The sequence below is a fragment of the Pseudophryne corroboree genome, chromosome 6 (assembly GCF_028390025.1).
Source record: "Pseudophryne corroboree isolate aPseCor3 chromosome 6, aPseCor3.hap2, whole genome shotgun sequence".
NCBI classification, from domain to species: Eukaryota; Metazoa; Chordata; class Amphibia; order Anura; family Myobatrachidae; genus Pseudophryne; species Pseudophryne corroboree.
Window position 1 is genome coordinate 620,781,467 of NC_086449.1, and position 16,798 is coordinate 620,798,264.

At 48.9% G+C, this 16,798-nt stretch overlaps 1 protein-coding gene across 1 annotated transcript in view; it reads left to right on the top strand.

Moving 5' to 3' along the window:
• DPYSL3 (dihydropyrimidinase like 3) overlaps window positions 1–16,798 on the top strand; it is a 319,685-nt gene that overhangs the window by 156,013 nt on the left and 146,874 nt on the right. The gene's annotated exons all lie outside the window — the stretch shown is intronic.

Genomic DNA, 16,798 nt, shown 5'->3' on the forward strand with positions numbered 1-16,798 from the left:
GGCATCCGCAAGGCGGGTGTCTGAATTGGCGGCTTTGTCTCACAAAAGCCCCTATTTAATCTTCCATGCAGATAGAGCGAAGTTGGGAACTCGTCAGCAATTTCTATCAAAAGTGGTTTCATTGTTTCACGTAAACCAGCCTATTGTGGTGCCAGTGGCTACTGACGCCTTGGCGGAGTCGAAGTCTCTCGATGTGGTCAGAGCTTTGAAAATCTATGTCGCCAGAACGGCTCAGATTAGGAAAACAGAGGCTCTGTTTGGGGCTCCTGCTTCCAAGCAGACTATTGCACGCTGGATCTGTAATACGATTCAGCAGGCTCATTCTACGGCAGGATTGCCGTTACCGAAATCGGTGAAAGCCCATTCTACCAGAAAGGTGGGCTCATTCTGGGCGGCTGCCCGAGGGGTCTCGGCATTACAGCTTTGCCGAGCTGCTACTTGGTCGGGATCAAACACCTTTGCAAAGTTTTACAAGTTTGATACCCTGGCTGAGGAGGACCTCTTGTTTGGTCAATCGGTGCTGCAGAGTCATCAGCACTCTCCCGCCCGTTCTAGAGCTTTGGTATAAACCCCATGGTTCTTGAAGCATACCCAGCATCCTCTACGGACTAAGAGAAAAGGATTTACTGGTAGGTATTAAAATCCTATTTTTTTCCGCATGTGAATCCCAATTTTTGGCCACAGGGGTTTTGTGCCGGCAATTAGTCGCAGGGTAAACCCCCTGACTAATTGAATTCCCCCAAAAGTGTCCCATGCGAACATTCGGTGGCATTCAGAGTGATGGGCAGCTATGTGACTACACTGCCCCCAGGCCTCCGTTTGTGAGAGTAGCCATAATCACTGTCACCAGCCTTTACACCAGCCCCATCCTTGGGCAGGATAGCTGACTGATATGCATGGCTTAGCATGGGGTAGAGCTCTGTGCACACGTGCACACACCCATGGCAAATTTGGCTAATACCATTCAATTGCAACTGAGAAGCGACCGACCGATGCATTTGACTTAGAATCGTTTCTAAGTACTTTAAGATGCATGTACAGACCACAACTCGTGCGTAGTTTGCTAAAGAATTGCTTGATGCAACTGCATTGGAAATTATGTGTAACTCCGAGTCAGGCCTCAGGTTTCTACTATGATAATAAACATTCCAGATGAAGATTTTTGTTGATCATTTATTTCAGAGCCGTAACTAGCGCTGTGCCGAGTGTGCTCCGCCCACAGCGCGTATGACCTGTAGGTGGAGAACCAGCTGCCCAGTACCCGCAATCATTTCCACCCGGCACCCACCACAGCGCTGCCTGCTGTAATGTATGTAGTGCTACATACATGACAGCAGCGCAGCCTGCATGTGTGCTCCGCTCCCTCCCTCCCCGCCTCTAACAGCAGTATTATAAGTGGCTCCCTCCGGGCCACTAGCGCGTGCGGGGAGGCGGGGTATCCAAGTACCGGACAACTTTTGTAATTGACACGGAGCTCACGAAATGGGAGCTGCGGCGCCTATGCGCGGCAGCTGTTGTCCTGTACACATGAAGATGGCCAAGGTGGTAACTGCTGCAGTTGTCCCAACGGCGCTGCAGACAGTGGCTTTATTATAGCCACACACAATGCTTTCCACACAGTGCTTGGAGTCCTTGGCAGGCACTGGTTACTGCAGGTAAGGGTTTGCAGTGACATTAGTAAAGTTTTTCTTTTGCATACCTGAAAAAAGAGGGATGGGGGTGGCAGTTACATCATTACACAAATGAAAAGGTGAATAAGCTTTAATGACCTGGTTATAGCAGTATAAAAATGAACACCATGTACTACAGTAAATATTAGTACTACCCGTCATATATGTAACATTAATATGTAAGTACAGCATTATAGGGAAGTTGGCCACACATAATGGGGGTATCCTACACTTTAAAGTTTCTTCAAAATGTTTCGCCCTATGCTAAAACTTTACAGCTAAAATTTAATTAATGGAATAAAGTAGCATTGCAGCATGATCTCCTAATTTATAGGACCATTTTTCATAATGCAAGTTCATATATTCATGTAAGTGGCATTTCCGGGCTATCTCTAAACATTGATATACACCAGCAGTGTTAGTCATTTTAATTTTCTATATTTAGTGCCATCCACTATCTGCCATACATGTGTATTGCATGGAGGGCCCCCGGACAAGTTGAGTGCTGGATGTTTGGAACAATATATATCTATATCTATATATCTATATATCTATATATATAGAAGGAAAGAAGAGCGGCACTCGGCGTCTTGGAGTCAAAAACTTGTATTAGAACAACACATAGAAGTCCGACGTTTCGGGGCTCACATGCCCCTTTGTCAAGGTTGTACACCTTGACAAAGGGGCATGTGAGCCCCGAAACGTCGGACTTCTATGTGTTGTTCTAATACAAGTTTTTGACTCCAAGACGCCGAGTGCCACTCTTCTTTCCTTCTATTTGAAAATCTCCCTTGGGATGGCACCGGTGCACGTGTAATACCTTTATGGGAGTGCCTGTTCACTTGTTATTTGTTATGTATATATATATATATATATATATATATATATATATGGGTGGTATTCATGTGACCGCCGGTCAGCTGACCGACAGTCACATGACCTCCTCCATGAGCCCGACGGCTCACTATCCCTATGGTCGGCATGCCGACCAAAAGGGACTATTTCCACTCGTGGGTGTCCATGACACAGATAGAGTGGGAATAGAACCCGTGGCGACCGCAGGTCGCCACCGAGCCCGCAGCGTGGCGAGCGCAGCGAGCCCGCAAGGGGCTTGCTGCACTCGCCCCTCTCCGCCGGGATCCCGGCGTCGGTATGCTGCCGGGATCCCGGCGTCGGTAAGGTGACCGGCGGTCAGGAGACCGCCGGTCACCAGTACTACACCCATATATATCTATATATATTTGTTGTAGGGGTACTACCAAATAGACTCAAAATCAAAGTACAGTTATGTGAAATATCATTTTTAAAAAAAACCCTCATGACAATGCTTCTGAATGTAGGTTTGGGATCAATTTTCACACATTTTGCCTTTTTGATATAATATTGCAGCAAGTAATTTGCATCATTGTATGCATACAAAAATAAAGGTTTAGTAGTATATTATCTCATTTTACAGACTTATCTGTTTCTACAACAGTGTGACAATGACAAACCAATGGGAGACATGCATGATACAACCTTTTCAACTCTTTAGTAAGGATAAAAAAATTGATTTGTCACAATCAAAATTGTAATTATTATCTTTTGATTTGGCCAAATAGAGATACTTTGGTAACATCTCTGCCTGTGGTGTAGGGCGTAATTAGCTTAGAATACAGTACTTTCATGTATTTCAAATGCAAGTGACCAGCTAACCACTAAGACTCATACAATGCTCTGCTGCCATACAAAAAGGAGTATATAACAAGACTCTATGTTATAGAAAAGTATACTATATATGGATACACACACACACACACACACACACACACACACACACACACACACACACACACACACACTAAACAATGTACAGTAGATGGTGCACTATACTCATTAAGCTGATTTCTCTGACGTCCTAGTGGATGCTGGGACTCCGTCAGGACCATGGGGATTAGCGGCTCCGCAGGAGACAGGGCACAAAAATAAAAGCTTTAGGACTAGGTGGTGTGCACTGGCTCCTCCCCCTATGACCCTCCTCCAAGCCTCAGTTAGGTTTTTGTGCCCGTCCGAGCAGGGTGCAATCTAGGTGGCTCTCCTAAAGAGCTGCTTAGAAAAAGTTATTAGGTTTTTTATTTTCAGTGAGTCCTGCTGGCAACAGGCTCACTGCAACGAGGGACTTAGGGGAGAAGAAGTGAACTCACCTGCGTGCAGGATGGATTGGCTTCTTAGGCTACTGGACACCATTAGCTCCAGAGGGATCGAACACAGGCCCAGCCATGGAGTCCGGTCCCGGAGCCGCGCCGCCGACCCCCTTGCAGATGCCAAAAAGTGAAGAGGTCCAGAAACCGGCGGCAGAAGACTTTTCAGTCTTCATCAGGTAGCGCACAGCACTGCAGCTGTGCGCCATTGTTGTCAGCACACTTCACACCAGCGGTCACTGAGGGTGCAGGGCGCTGGGGGGGGGTGCCCTGGGCAGCAATGATAATACCTTGTTCTGGCTAAAAATACATCACATATAGCCCCTGGGGCTATATGGATGTATTTAACCCCTGCCAGGTCTCACAAACACCGGGAGAAGAGCCCGCCGAAATAGGGGGCGGGGCCTATCTCCTCAGCACACAGCGCCATTTTCCTGCACAGCTCCGCTGCGAGGAAGGCTCCCAGGACTCTCCCCTGCACTGCACTACAGAAACAGGGTAAAAAAACAGAGAGGGGGGGCACTTTTTTGGCGATATTGATATATTAAGCTGCTATAAAGGAAACAACACTTCTGTAGGGTTGTTCCTATATATTTATAGCGCTTGGGTGTGTGCTGGCAAACTCTCCCTCTGTCTCCCCAAAGGGCTAGTGGGGTCCTGTCTTCGATAAGAGCATTCCCTGTTTGTCTGCTGTGTGTCGGTACGTGTGTGTCGACATGTATGAGGACGATGTTGGTGTGGAGGCGGAGCAATTGCCGGTAATGGTGATGTCACCCCCTAGGGAGTCGACACCGGAATGGATGGCTTTGTTTATGGAATTACGTGATAATGTCAGCACGTTACAAAAATCAGTTGACGACATGAGACTGCCGGCAAACCAGTTAGTACCTGTCCAGGCGTCTCAGACACCGTCAGGGGCTGTAAAACGCCCTTTACCTCAGTCGGTCGACACAGACCCAGACACGGACACCGAATCTAGTGTCGACGGTGAAGAAACAAACGTATTTTCCAGTAGGGCCACACGTTATATGATCACGGCAATGAAGGAGGCTTTGCATATCTCTGATACTGCAAGTACCACAAAAAGGGGTATTATGTGGGGTCTGAAAAAACTACCTGTAGTTTTTCCTGAATCAGAGGAATTGAATGAAGTGTGTGATGAAGCGTGGGTTAACCCCGATAGAAAACTGCTAATTTCAAAGAAGTTATTGGCATTATATCCTTTCCCGCCAGAGGTTAGGGCGCGCTGGGAAACACCCCCTAGGGTGGATAAGGCACTCACACGCTTATCAAAACAAGTGGCGTTACCGTCTCCTGAAACGGCCGCCCTCAAGGATCCAGCTGATAGGAGGCTGGAAACTACCCTGAAAAGTATATACACTCATACTGGTGTTATACTGCGACCAGCCATCGCCTCAGCATGGATGTGCAGTGCTGGGGTGGTTTGGTCGGATTCCCTGACTGAAAATATTGATACCCTGGATAGGGACAGTATTTTATTGACTATAGAGCAATTAAAGGATGCTTTTCTTTATATGCGAGATGCTCAGAGGGATATTTGCACTCTGGCATCGAGAGTAAGTGCGATGTCCATATCTGCCAGAAGAAGTTTATGGACGCGACAGTGGTCAGGTGATGCGGATTCCAAACGGCATATGGAAGTATTGCCGTATAAAGGGGAGGAATTATTTGGGGTCGGTCTATCGGATTTGGTGGCCACGGCAACAGCCGGGAAATCCACCTTTTTACCTCAGGTCCCCTCCCAACAGAAAAAGACACCGTCTTTTCAGCCGCAGTCCTTTCGTTCCTATAAGAACAAGCGGGCAAAAGGACAGTCATATCTGCCCCGAGGCAAAGGAAAGGGTAAGAGAGTGCACCAAGCAGCTCCCTCCCAGGAGCAGAAGCCCTCCCCGGCTTCTGCAAAGCCCTCAGCATGACGTTGGGGCTTTACAAGCGGACTCAGGGGCGGTGGGGGGTCGACTCAAGAATTTCAGCGCACAGTGGGCTCACTCACAGGTGGACCCCTGGATCCTGCAGGTAGTATCTCAGGGTTACAGGTTGGAATTCGAGAAGTCTCCCCCTCGCCGGTTCCTAAAGTCTGCTCTGCCAACGTCTCCCTCAGACAGGGCGACGGTATTGGAAGCCATTCACAAGCTGTATTCTCAACAGGTGATAGTCAAGGTACCCCTCCTACAACAGGGAAAGGGGTATTATTCCACACTATTTGTGGTACCGAAGCCAGACGGCTCGGTAAGACCTATTCTAAATCTGAAATCTTTGAACCTGTACATACAAAAATTCAAGTTCAAGATGGAGTCACTCAGAGCAGTGATAGCGAATCTGGAAGAAGGGGACTTTATGGTGTCCCTGGACATCAAGGATGCTTACCTGCATGTCCCAATTTGCCCTTCACATCAAGGGTACCTCAGGTTCGTGGTGCAAAACGGTCATTATCAGTTTCAGACGCTGCCGTTTGGATTGTCCACGGCACCTCGGGTCTTTACCAAGGTAATGGCCGAAATGATGTTTCTTCTGCGAAGAAAAGGCGTATTAATTATCCCTTACTTGGACGATCTCCTGATAAGGGCAAGGTCCAGAGAACAGCTGGAGGACGTAGTAGCACTAACCCAAGTAGTGCTGCAACAGCACGGGTGGATTCTGAATTTTCCAAAATCTCAATTGACCCCGACGACACGTCTGCTGTTCCTGGGAATGATTCTGGACACGGTTCAGAAAAAGGTGTTTCTTCCGGAGGAGAAAGCCAGGGAGTTATCCGTACTTGTCAGGAACCTCCTAAAACCAGGAAAAGTGTCTGTGCATCAATGCACAAGAGTCCTGGGAAAAATGGTGGCTTCTTACGAAGCGATTCCATTCGGCAGATTCCACGCACGAACTTTTCAGTGGGATCTGCTGGACAAATGGTCCGGATCGCATCTGCAGATGCATCAGCGGATAACTTTGTCTCCACGGACAAGGGTGTCTCTTCTGTGGTGGTTGCAGAGTGCTCATCTGTTAGAGGGCCGCAGATTCGGCATACAGGACTGGGTCCTGGTGACCACGGATGCCAGTCTGAGAGGCTGGGGAGCGGTCACACAGGGAAGAAACTTCCAGGGAGTGTGGTCAAGCCTGGAGATGTCTCTTCACATAAATATACTGGAGCTAAGAGCGATTTACAATGCTCTAAGCCTGGCAAAACCCCTGCTTCAGGGTCAGCCGGTGTTGATCCAGTCGGACAACATCACGGCAGTCGCCCACGTAAACAGACAGGGCGGCACAAGAAGCAGGAGGGCAATGGCAGAAGCTGCAAGGATTCTTCGCTGGGCGGAAGATCATGTGATAGCACTGTCAGCAGTGTTCATTCCGGGAGTGGACAACTGGGAAGCGGACTTCCTCAGCAGACACGATCTACACCCGGGAGAGTGGGGACTTCATCCAGAAGTCTTCCACATGATTGTGAACCGTTGGGAAAAACCAAAGGTGGATATGATGGCGTCCCGCCTCAACAAAAAACTGGACAGGTATTGCGCCAGGTCAAGAGACCCTCAGGCAATAGCTGTGGACGCTCTGGTAACACCGTGGGTGTTCCAGTCAGTGTATGTGTTTCATCCTCTGCCTCTCATACCAAAAGTACTGAGAATTATACGGCAAAGGGGAGTAAGAACGATACTCGTGGCTCCGGATTGGCCAAGAAGAACTTGGTACCCGGAACTTCAGGAGATGCTCACGGAAGATCCGTGGCCTCTACCTCTAAGACGGGACCTGCTTCAGCAGGGACCGTGTCTATTCCAAGACTTACCGCGGCTGCGTTTGACGGCATGGCGGTTGAACGCCGAATTCTAAGGGAAAAAGGCATTCCGGAAGAGGTCATCCCTACCCTGGTAAAAGCCAGGAAGGAGGTGACTGCACAACATTATCACCGCATTTGGAGAAAATATGTTGCGTGGTGTGAGGCCAGGAAGGCCCCGACGGAGGAATTTCAACTGGGTCGATTCCTACATTTCCTGCAAACAGGATTGTCTATGGGCCTCAAATTAGGGTCCATTAAGGTTCAAATTTCGGCCCTGTCGATTTTCTTCCAGAAAGAATTGGCTTCAGTTCCTGAAGTCCAGACTTTTGTAAAAGGAGTACTACATATACAGCCCCCGGTTGTGCCCCCAGTGGCTCCGTGGGACCTTAATGTAGTTTTGGATTTTCTCAAATCCCATTGGTTTGAGCCACTCAAATTGGTGGATTTGAAATATCTTACATGGAAAGTAACCATGCTACTGGCCCTGGCTTCAGCCAGGAGAGTGTCAGAATTGGCGGCTTTATCGTATAAAAGCCCATATCTGATTTTCCATTCGGACAGGGCAGAACTGCGGACGCGTCCTCAGTTTCTGCCTAAGGTGGTTTCAGCGTTTCACCTGAACCAGCCTATTGTGGTGCCTGCGGCTACTAGCGATTTGGAGGATTCCAAGTTGCTGGACGTTGTCAGGGCATTGAAAATATATATTTCAAGGACGGCTGGAGTCAGAAAATCTGACTCGCTGTTTATACTGTATGCACCCAACAAGCTGGGTGCTCCTGCTTCTAAGCAGACGATTGCTCGTTGGATTTGTAGCACAATTCAACTTGCACATTCTGTGGCAGGACTGCCACAGCCTAAATCTATCAAGGCCCATTCCACAAGGAAGGTGGGCTCATCTTGGGCGGCTGCCCGAGGGGTCTCGGCATTACAACTCTGCCGAGCAGCTACGTGGTCGGGGGAGAACACGTTTGTAAAATTCTACAAATTTGATACCCTGGCTAAAGAGGACCTGGAGTTCTCTCATTCGGTGCTGCAGAGTCATCCGCACTCTCCCGCCCGTTTGGGAGCTTTGGTATAATCCCCATGGTCCTGACGGAGTCCCAGCATCCACTAGGACGTCAGAGAAAATAAGATTTTACTTACCGATAAATCTATTTCTCGTAGTCCGTAGTGGATGCTGGGCGCCCATCCCAAGTGCGGATTGTCTGCAATACTTGTACATAGTTATTGTTACAAAAAAATTGGGTTGTTATTGTTGTGAGCCGTCTGTTCAGAGGCTCCTACGTTTGTCATACTGTTAACTGGGTTCAGATCACAGGTTGTACGGTGTGATTGGTGTGGCTGGTATGAGTCTTACCCGGGATTCAAAATCCTTCCTTATTGTGTACGCTCGTCCGGGCACAGTATCCTAACTGAGGCTTGGAGGAGGGTCATAGGGGGAGGAGCCAGTGCACACCACCTAGTCCTAAAGCTTTTATTTTTGTGCCCTGTCTCCTGCGGAGCCGCTAATCCCCATGGTCCTGACGGAGTCCCAGCATCCACTACGGACTACGAGAAATAGATTTATCGGTAAGTAAAATCTTATTTTCTTCATGTAATATGTAATGTCCAGGGCAGTAACTAGTTTTTGCCAGTGGTGCTTTGCACACAGTTCACCTGCACTGTGGGCGCATCCGCTGGCACAAACACAGGGCTGCGCCAGTAGCAGATTTACTGTAAAGCAATTTGAGCAGGTGCTGCCCGCTGACAGGGCTGTTTAATGGACAGCACGCTACTGTGCTGTGTAATTTAAAAAGTGGAGAATACTGTGCAGCCTAATATGAATTGGTATTATTTTGTGACCATGCCGCTTCCCCATGAAGCCACTCCCCTACTGAGTGCACTGGCCCTATTTTACATTGGGGGGGGGGTGCGCCAATGCTGTTTCTTGCACACAGCGCTAGAATGTCTAGTTGCGGCACTGATTTATTTGGTATCACTAGTGTTCTTTATTAATGAACTCAGATATGTTTTTGGAACATCTTCCTCATTTCTCTTACGTCCTAGAGGATGCTGGGCACTCCGTAAGGACCATGGGTATAGACGGGCTCCGCAGGAGACATGGGCACTACAAAGAACTTTAGATGGGTGTGCACTGGCTCCTCCCTCTATGCCCCTCCTCCAGACCTCAGTTAGATTCTGTGCCCAGAAGAGACTGGGTGCATTACAGGGGAGCTCTCCTGAAAAATAATTTTGTTAGGTTTTTTATTTTCAGGGAGCACTGCTGACAACAGGCTCCCTGCATTGTGGGACTGAGGGGAGAGAAGCAGACCTACTTAAATGGTAGGCCCTGCTTCTCAGGCTACTGGACACCATTAGCTCCAGAGGGTCGGAACGCAGGTCTCACCCTCGCCGTTCGTCCCGGAGCCGCACCGCCGTCCTCCTCACAGAGCCAGAAGATAGGAGTCGGGTGAGTATTAGAAGAAAGAAGACTTCACAGGCGGCAGAAGACTTCAGATCTTCTCTGAGGTAACGCTGCGCGCCATTGCTCCCACACACAACACACAGCGGGCACTGATGGGTGCAGGGCGCAGGGGGGGCGCCCTGGGCAGCAATATTAAACCTCTAGAGACTGGCTATATATATTATAGGCTGCGGAGGCAGTATATATAATAATCCCTCGCCAGTATTGAAAAAACTGAGCGGGACCGAAGCCCGCCGCTGAGGTGGGCGGAGCTTGATCCTCCAGCACTAACCAGCGCCATTTTCTCCACAGCGCAGTGCAGAGAAGCTGGCTCCCCGGACTCTCCCCTGCTGAACACGGTGACAGAGGGCAAAAAAGAGGGGGGGGGGCACTTTTAATTTGGTGCAGTGAGTGTATAGATATATGTTTATATAAAAGCGAAGTTTGTTTCCAGTGTTAGCGCTGGGTGTGTGCTGGCATACTCTCTCTCTGTCTCTCCAAGGGGCCTTATTGGGGACCTGTCTCCATAAAGATATATCCCTGAGTGTGTTGGGGTGTCGGTACGCATGTGTCGGCATGTCTGAAGCGGAAGGCTCATCTAAGGAAGAGGTGGAGCAAATGATTGTGGTGTCTCCGTCGGCAACGCCGACAACGGATTGGTTGGACATGTGGAATGTTTTAAATGCTAATGTGGCTTTATTACATAAGAGATTAGACAAAGCAGAGTCCAGGGATAATACAGGGAGTCTATGAATGGCTTTGACGTTGTCACAGGGCCCTTCAGGGTCTCAAAAACGCCCCCTATCCGAAATAGCAGACACTGATACCGACACGGATTCTGACTCCAGTGTCGACTACGATGATGCGAGGTTACACCCAAGGGTGACCAAAAGTATTCATTATATGATTATTGCAATAAAGGATGTTTTGCATATCACAGATGACCCCTCTGTCCCTGACAAGAGGGTACACATGTTTAAGGAAAAGAAACCTGAGGTAACCTTTCCCCCATCTCATGAGCTGAACGAGTTATTTGAAAAGGCTTGGGAAACTCCAGACAAGAAACTGCAGATTCCCAAAAGAATTCTTATGGCGTATCCTTTCCCTGCACAGGACAGGTTACGGTGGGAATCCTCACCCAGGGTGGACAAGGCGTTAACGCTCTTATCCAAAAAGGTGGCGCTACCGTCTCCAGACACGGCAGCCCTCAAGGATCCTGCTGATCGCAGATAGGAAACTACCTTAAAATCAATTTATACACATATGGGGGCCTTGCTCGGACCGGCAATAGCGTTGGCTTGGGTTTGTAGAGCTGTTGCAGCTTGGACTGATACCTTATCAGCTGACATTGATACCCTAGATAGGGATACCATTTTATTGACCTTAGGTCACATTAAAGACGCAGTCTTATATATGAGAGACGCTCAGACGTTGGTCTGCTAGGTTCGAGAGTAGTAGTAGTAGTATATTATCTCATTTTACAGACTTATCTGTTTCTACAACAGTGTGACAATGACAAACCAATGGGAGACATGCATGATACAACCTTTTCAACTCTTTAGTAAGGATAAAAAAATTGATTTGTCACAATCAAAATTGTAATTATTATCTTTTGATTTGGCCAAATAGAGATACTTTGGTAACATCTCTGCCTGTGGTGTAGGGCGTAATTAGCTTAGAATACAGTACTTTCATGTATTTCAAATGCAAGTGACCAGCTAACCACTAAGACTCATACAATGCTCTGCTGCCATACAAAAAGGAGTATATAACAAGACTCTATGTTATAGAAAAGTATACTATATATGGATACACACACACACACACACACACACACACACACACACACACACACACACACACACACTAAACAATGTACAGTAGATGGTGCACTATACTCATTAAGCTGATTTCTCTGACGTCCTAGTGGATGCTGGGACTCCGTCAGGACCATGGGGATTAGCGGCTCCGCAGGAGACAGGGCACAAAAATAAAAGCTTTAGGACTAGGTGGTGTGCACTGGCTCCTCCCCCTATGACCCTCCTCCAAGCCTCAGTTAGGTTTTTGTGCCCGTCCGAGCAGGGTGCAATCTAGGTGGCTCTCCTAAAGAGCTGCTTAGAAAAAGTTATTAGGTTTTTTATTTTCAGTGAGTCCTGCTGGCAACAGGCTCACTGCAACGAGGGACTTAGGGGAGAAGAAGTGAACTCACCTGCGTGCAGGATGGATTGGCTTCTTAGGCTACTGGACACCATTAGCTCCAGAGGGATCGAACACAGGCCCAGCCATGGAGTCCGGTCCCGGAGCCGCGCCGCCGACCCCCTTGCAGATGCCAAAAAGTGAAGAGGTCCAGAAACCGGCGGCAGAAGACTTTTCAGTCTTCATCAGGTAGCGCACAGCACTGCAGCTGTGCGCCATTGTTGTCAGCACACTTCACACCAGCGGTCACTGAGGGTGCAGGGCGCTGGGGGGGGGTGCCCTGGGCAGCAATGATAATACCTTGTTCTGGCTAAAAATACATCACATATAGCCCCTGGGGCTATATGGATGTATTTAACCCCTGCCAGGTCTCACAAACACCGGGAGAAGAGCCCGCCGAAATAGGGGGCGGGGCCTATCTCCTCAGCACACAGCGCCATTTTCCTGCACAGCTCCGCTGCGAGGAAGGCTCCCAGGACTCTCCCCTGCACTGCACTACAGAAACAGGGTAAAAAAACAGAGAGGGGGGGCACTTTTTTGGCGATATTGATATATTAAGCTGCTATAAAGGAAACAACACTTCTGTAGGGTTGTTCCTATATATTTATAGCGCTTGGGTGTGTGCTGGCAAACTCTCCCTCTGTCTCCCCAAAGGGCTAGTGGGGTCCTGTCTTCGATAAGAGCATTCCCTGTTTGTCTGCTGTGTGTCGGTACGTGTGTGTCGACATGTATGAGGACGATGTTGGTGTGGAGGCGGAGCAATTGCCGGTAATGGTGATGTCACCCCCTAGGGAGTCGACACCGGAATGGATGGCTTTGTTTATGGAATTACGTGATAATGTCAGCACGTTACAAAAATCAGTTGACGACATGAGACTGCCGGCAAACCAGTTAGTACCTGTCCAGGCGTCTCAGACACCGTCAGGGGCTGTAAAACGCCCTTTACCTCAGTCGGTCGACACAGACCCAGACACGGACACCGAATCTAGTGTCGACGGTGAAGAAACAAACGTATTTTCCAGTAGGGCCACACGTTATATGATCACGGCAATGAAGGAGGCTTTGCATATCTCTGATACTGCAAGTACCACAAAAAGGGGTATTATGTGGGGTCTGAAAAAACTACCTGTAGTTTTTCCTGAATCAGAGGAATTGAATGAAGTGTGTGATGAAGCGTGGGTTAACCCCGATAGAAAACTGCTAATTTCAAAGAAGTTATTGGCATTATATCCTTTCCCGCCAGAGGTTAGGGCGCGCTGGGAAACACCCCCTAGGGTGGATAAGGCACTCACACGCTTATCAAAACAAGTGGCGTTACCGTCTCCTGAAACGGCCGCCCTCAAGGATCCAGCTGATAGGAGGCTGGAAACTACCCTGAAAAGTATATACACTCATACTGGTGTTATACTGCGACCAGCCATCGCCTCAGCATGGATGTGCAGTGCTGGGGTGGTTTGGTCGGATTCCCTGACTGAAAATATTGATACCCTGGATAGGGACAGTATTTTATTGACTATAGAGCAATTAAAGGATGCTTTTCTTTATATGCGAGATGCTCAGAGGGATATTTGCACTCTGGCATCGAGAGTAAGTGCGATGTCCATATCTGCCAGAAGAAGTTTATGGACGCGACAGTGGTCAGGTGATGCGGATTCCAAACGGCATATGGAAGTATTGCCGTATAAAGGGGAGGAATTATTTGGGGTCGGTCTATCGGATTTGGTGGCCACGGCAACAGCCGGGAAATCCACCTTTTTACCTCAGGTCCCCTCCCAACAGAAAAAGACACCGTCTTTTCAGCCGCAGTCCTTTCGTTCCTATAAGAACAAGCGGGCAAAAGGACAGTCATATCTGCCCCGAGGCAAAGGAAAGGGTAAGAGAGTGCACCAAGCAGCTCCCTCCCAGGAGCAGAAGCCCTCCCCGGCTTCTGCAAAGCCCTCAGCATGACGTTGGGGCTTTACAAGCGGACTCAGGGGCGGTGGGGGGTCGACTCAAGAATTTCAGCGCACAGTGGGCTCACTCACAGGTGGACCCCTGGATCCTGCAGGTAGTATCTCAGGGTTACAGGTTGGAATTCGAGAAGTCTCCCCCTCGCCGGTTCCTAAAGTCTGCTCTGCCAACGTCTCCCTCAGACAGGGCGACGGTATTGGAAGCCATTCACAAGCTGTATTCTCAACAGGTGATAGTCAAGGTACCCCTCCTACAACAGGGAAAGGGGTATTATTCCACACTATTTGTGGTACCGAAGCCAGACGGCTCGGTAAGACCTATTCTAAATCTGAAATCTTTGAACCTGTACATACAAAAATTCAAGTTCAAGATGGAGTCACTCAGAGCAGTGATAGCGAATCTGGAAGAAGGGGACTTTATGGTGTCCCTGGACATCAAGGATGCTTACCTGCATGTCCCAATTTGCCCTTCACATCAAGGGTACCTCAGGTTCGTGGTGCAAAACGGTCATTATCAGTTTCAGACGCTGCCGTTTGGATTGTCCACGGCACCTCGGGTCTTTACCAAGGTAATGGCCGAAATGATGTTTCTTCTGCGAAGAAAAGGCGTATTAATTATCCCTTACTTGGACGATCTCCTGATAAGGGCAAGGTCCAGAGAACAGCTGGAGGACGTAGTAGCACTAACCCAAGTAGTGCTGCAACAGCACGGGTGGATTCTGAATTTTCCAAAATCTCAATTGACCCCGACGACACGTCTGCTGTTCCTGGGAATGATTCTGGACACGGTTCAGAAAAAGGTGTTTCTTCCGGAGGAGAAAGCCAGGGAGTTATCCGTACTTGTCAGGAACCTCCTAAAACCAGGAAAAGTGTCTGTGCATCAATGCACAAGAGTCCTGGGAAAAATGGTGGCTTCTTACGAAGCGATTCCATTCGGCAGATTCCACGCACGAACTTTTCAGTGGGATCTGCTGGACAAATGGTCCGGATCGCATCTGCAGATGCATCAGCGGATAACTTTGTCTCCACGGACAAGGGTGTCTCTTCTGTGGTGGTTGCAGAGTGCTCATCTGTTAGAGGGCCGCAGATTCGGCATACAGGACTGGGTCCTGGTGACCACGGATGCCAGTCTGAGAGGCTGGGGAGCGGTCACACAGGGAAGAAACTTCCAGGGAGTGTGGTCAAGCCTGGAGATGTCTCTTCACATAAATATACTGGAGCTAAGAGCGATTTACAATGCTCTAAGCCTGGCAAAACCCCTGCTTCAGGGTCAGCCGGTGTTGATCCAGTCGGACAACATCACGGCAGTCGCCCACGTAAACAGACAGGGCGGCACAAGAAGCAGGAGGGCAATGGCAGAAGCTGCAAGGATTCTTCGCTGGGCGGAAGATCATGTGATAGCACTGTCAGCAGTGTTCATTCCGGGAGTGGACAACTGGGAAGCGGACTTCCTCAGCAGACACGATCTACACCCGGGAGAGTGGGGACTTCATCCAGAAGTCTTCCACATGATTGTGAACCGTTGGGAAAAACCAAAGGTGGATATGATGGCGTCCCGCCTCAACAAAAAACTGGACAGGTATTGCGCCAGGTCAAGAGACCCTCAGGCAATAGCTGTGGACGCTCTGGTAACACCGTGGGTGTTCCAGTCAGTGTATGTGTTTCATCCTCTGCCTCTCATACCAAAAGTACTGAGAATTATACGGCAAAGGGGAGTAAGAACGATACTCGTGGCTCCGGATTGGCCAAGAAGAACTTGGTACCCGGAACTTCAGGAGATGCTCACGGAAGATCCGTGGCCTCTACCTCTAAGACGGGACCTGCTTCAGCAGGGACCGTGTCTATTCCAAGACTTACCGCGGCTGCGTTTGACGGCATGGCGGTTGAACGCCGAATTCTAAGGGAAAAAGGCATTCCGGAAGAGGTCATCCCTACCCTGGTAAAAGCCAGGAAGGAGGTGACTGCACAACATTATCACCGCATTTGGAGAAAATATGTTGCGTGGTGTGAGGCCAGGAAGGCCCCGACGGAGGAATTTCAACTGGGTCGATTCCTACATTTCCTGCAAACAGGATTGTCTATGGGCCTCAAATTAGGGTCCATTAAGGTTCAAATTTCGGCCCTGTCGATTTTCTTCCAGAAAGAATTGGCTTCAGTTCCTGAAGTCCAGACTTTTGTAAAAGGAGTACTACATATACAGCCCCCGGTTGTGCCCCCAGTGGCTCCGTGGGACCTTAATGTAGTTTTGGATTTTCTCAAATCCCATTGGTTTGAGCCACTCAAATTGGTGGATTTGAAATATCTTACATGGAAAGTAACCATGCTACTGGCCCTGGCTTCAGCCAGGAGAGTGTCAGAATTGGCGGCTTTATCGTATAAAAGCCCATATCTGATTTTCCATTCGGACAGGGCAGAACTGCGGACGCGTCCTCAGTTTCTGCCTAAGGTGGTTTCAGCGTTTCACCTGAACCAGCCTATTGTGGTGCCTGCGGCTACTAGCGATTTGGAGGATTCCAAGTTGCTGGACGTTGTCAGGGCATTGAAAATATATATTTCAAGGACGGCTGGAGTCA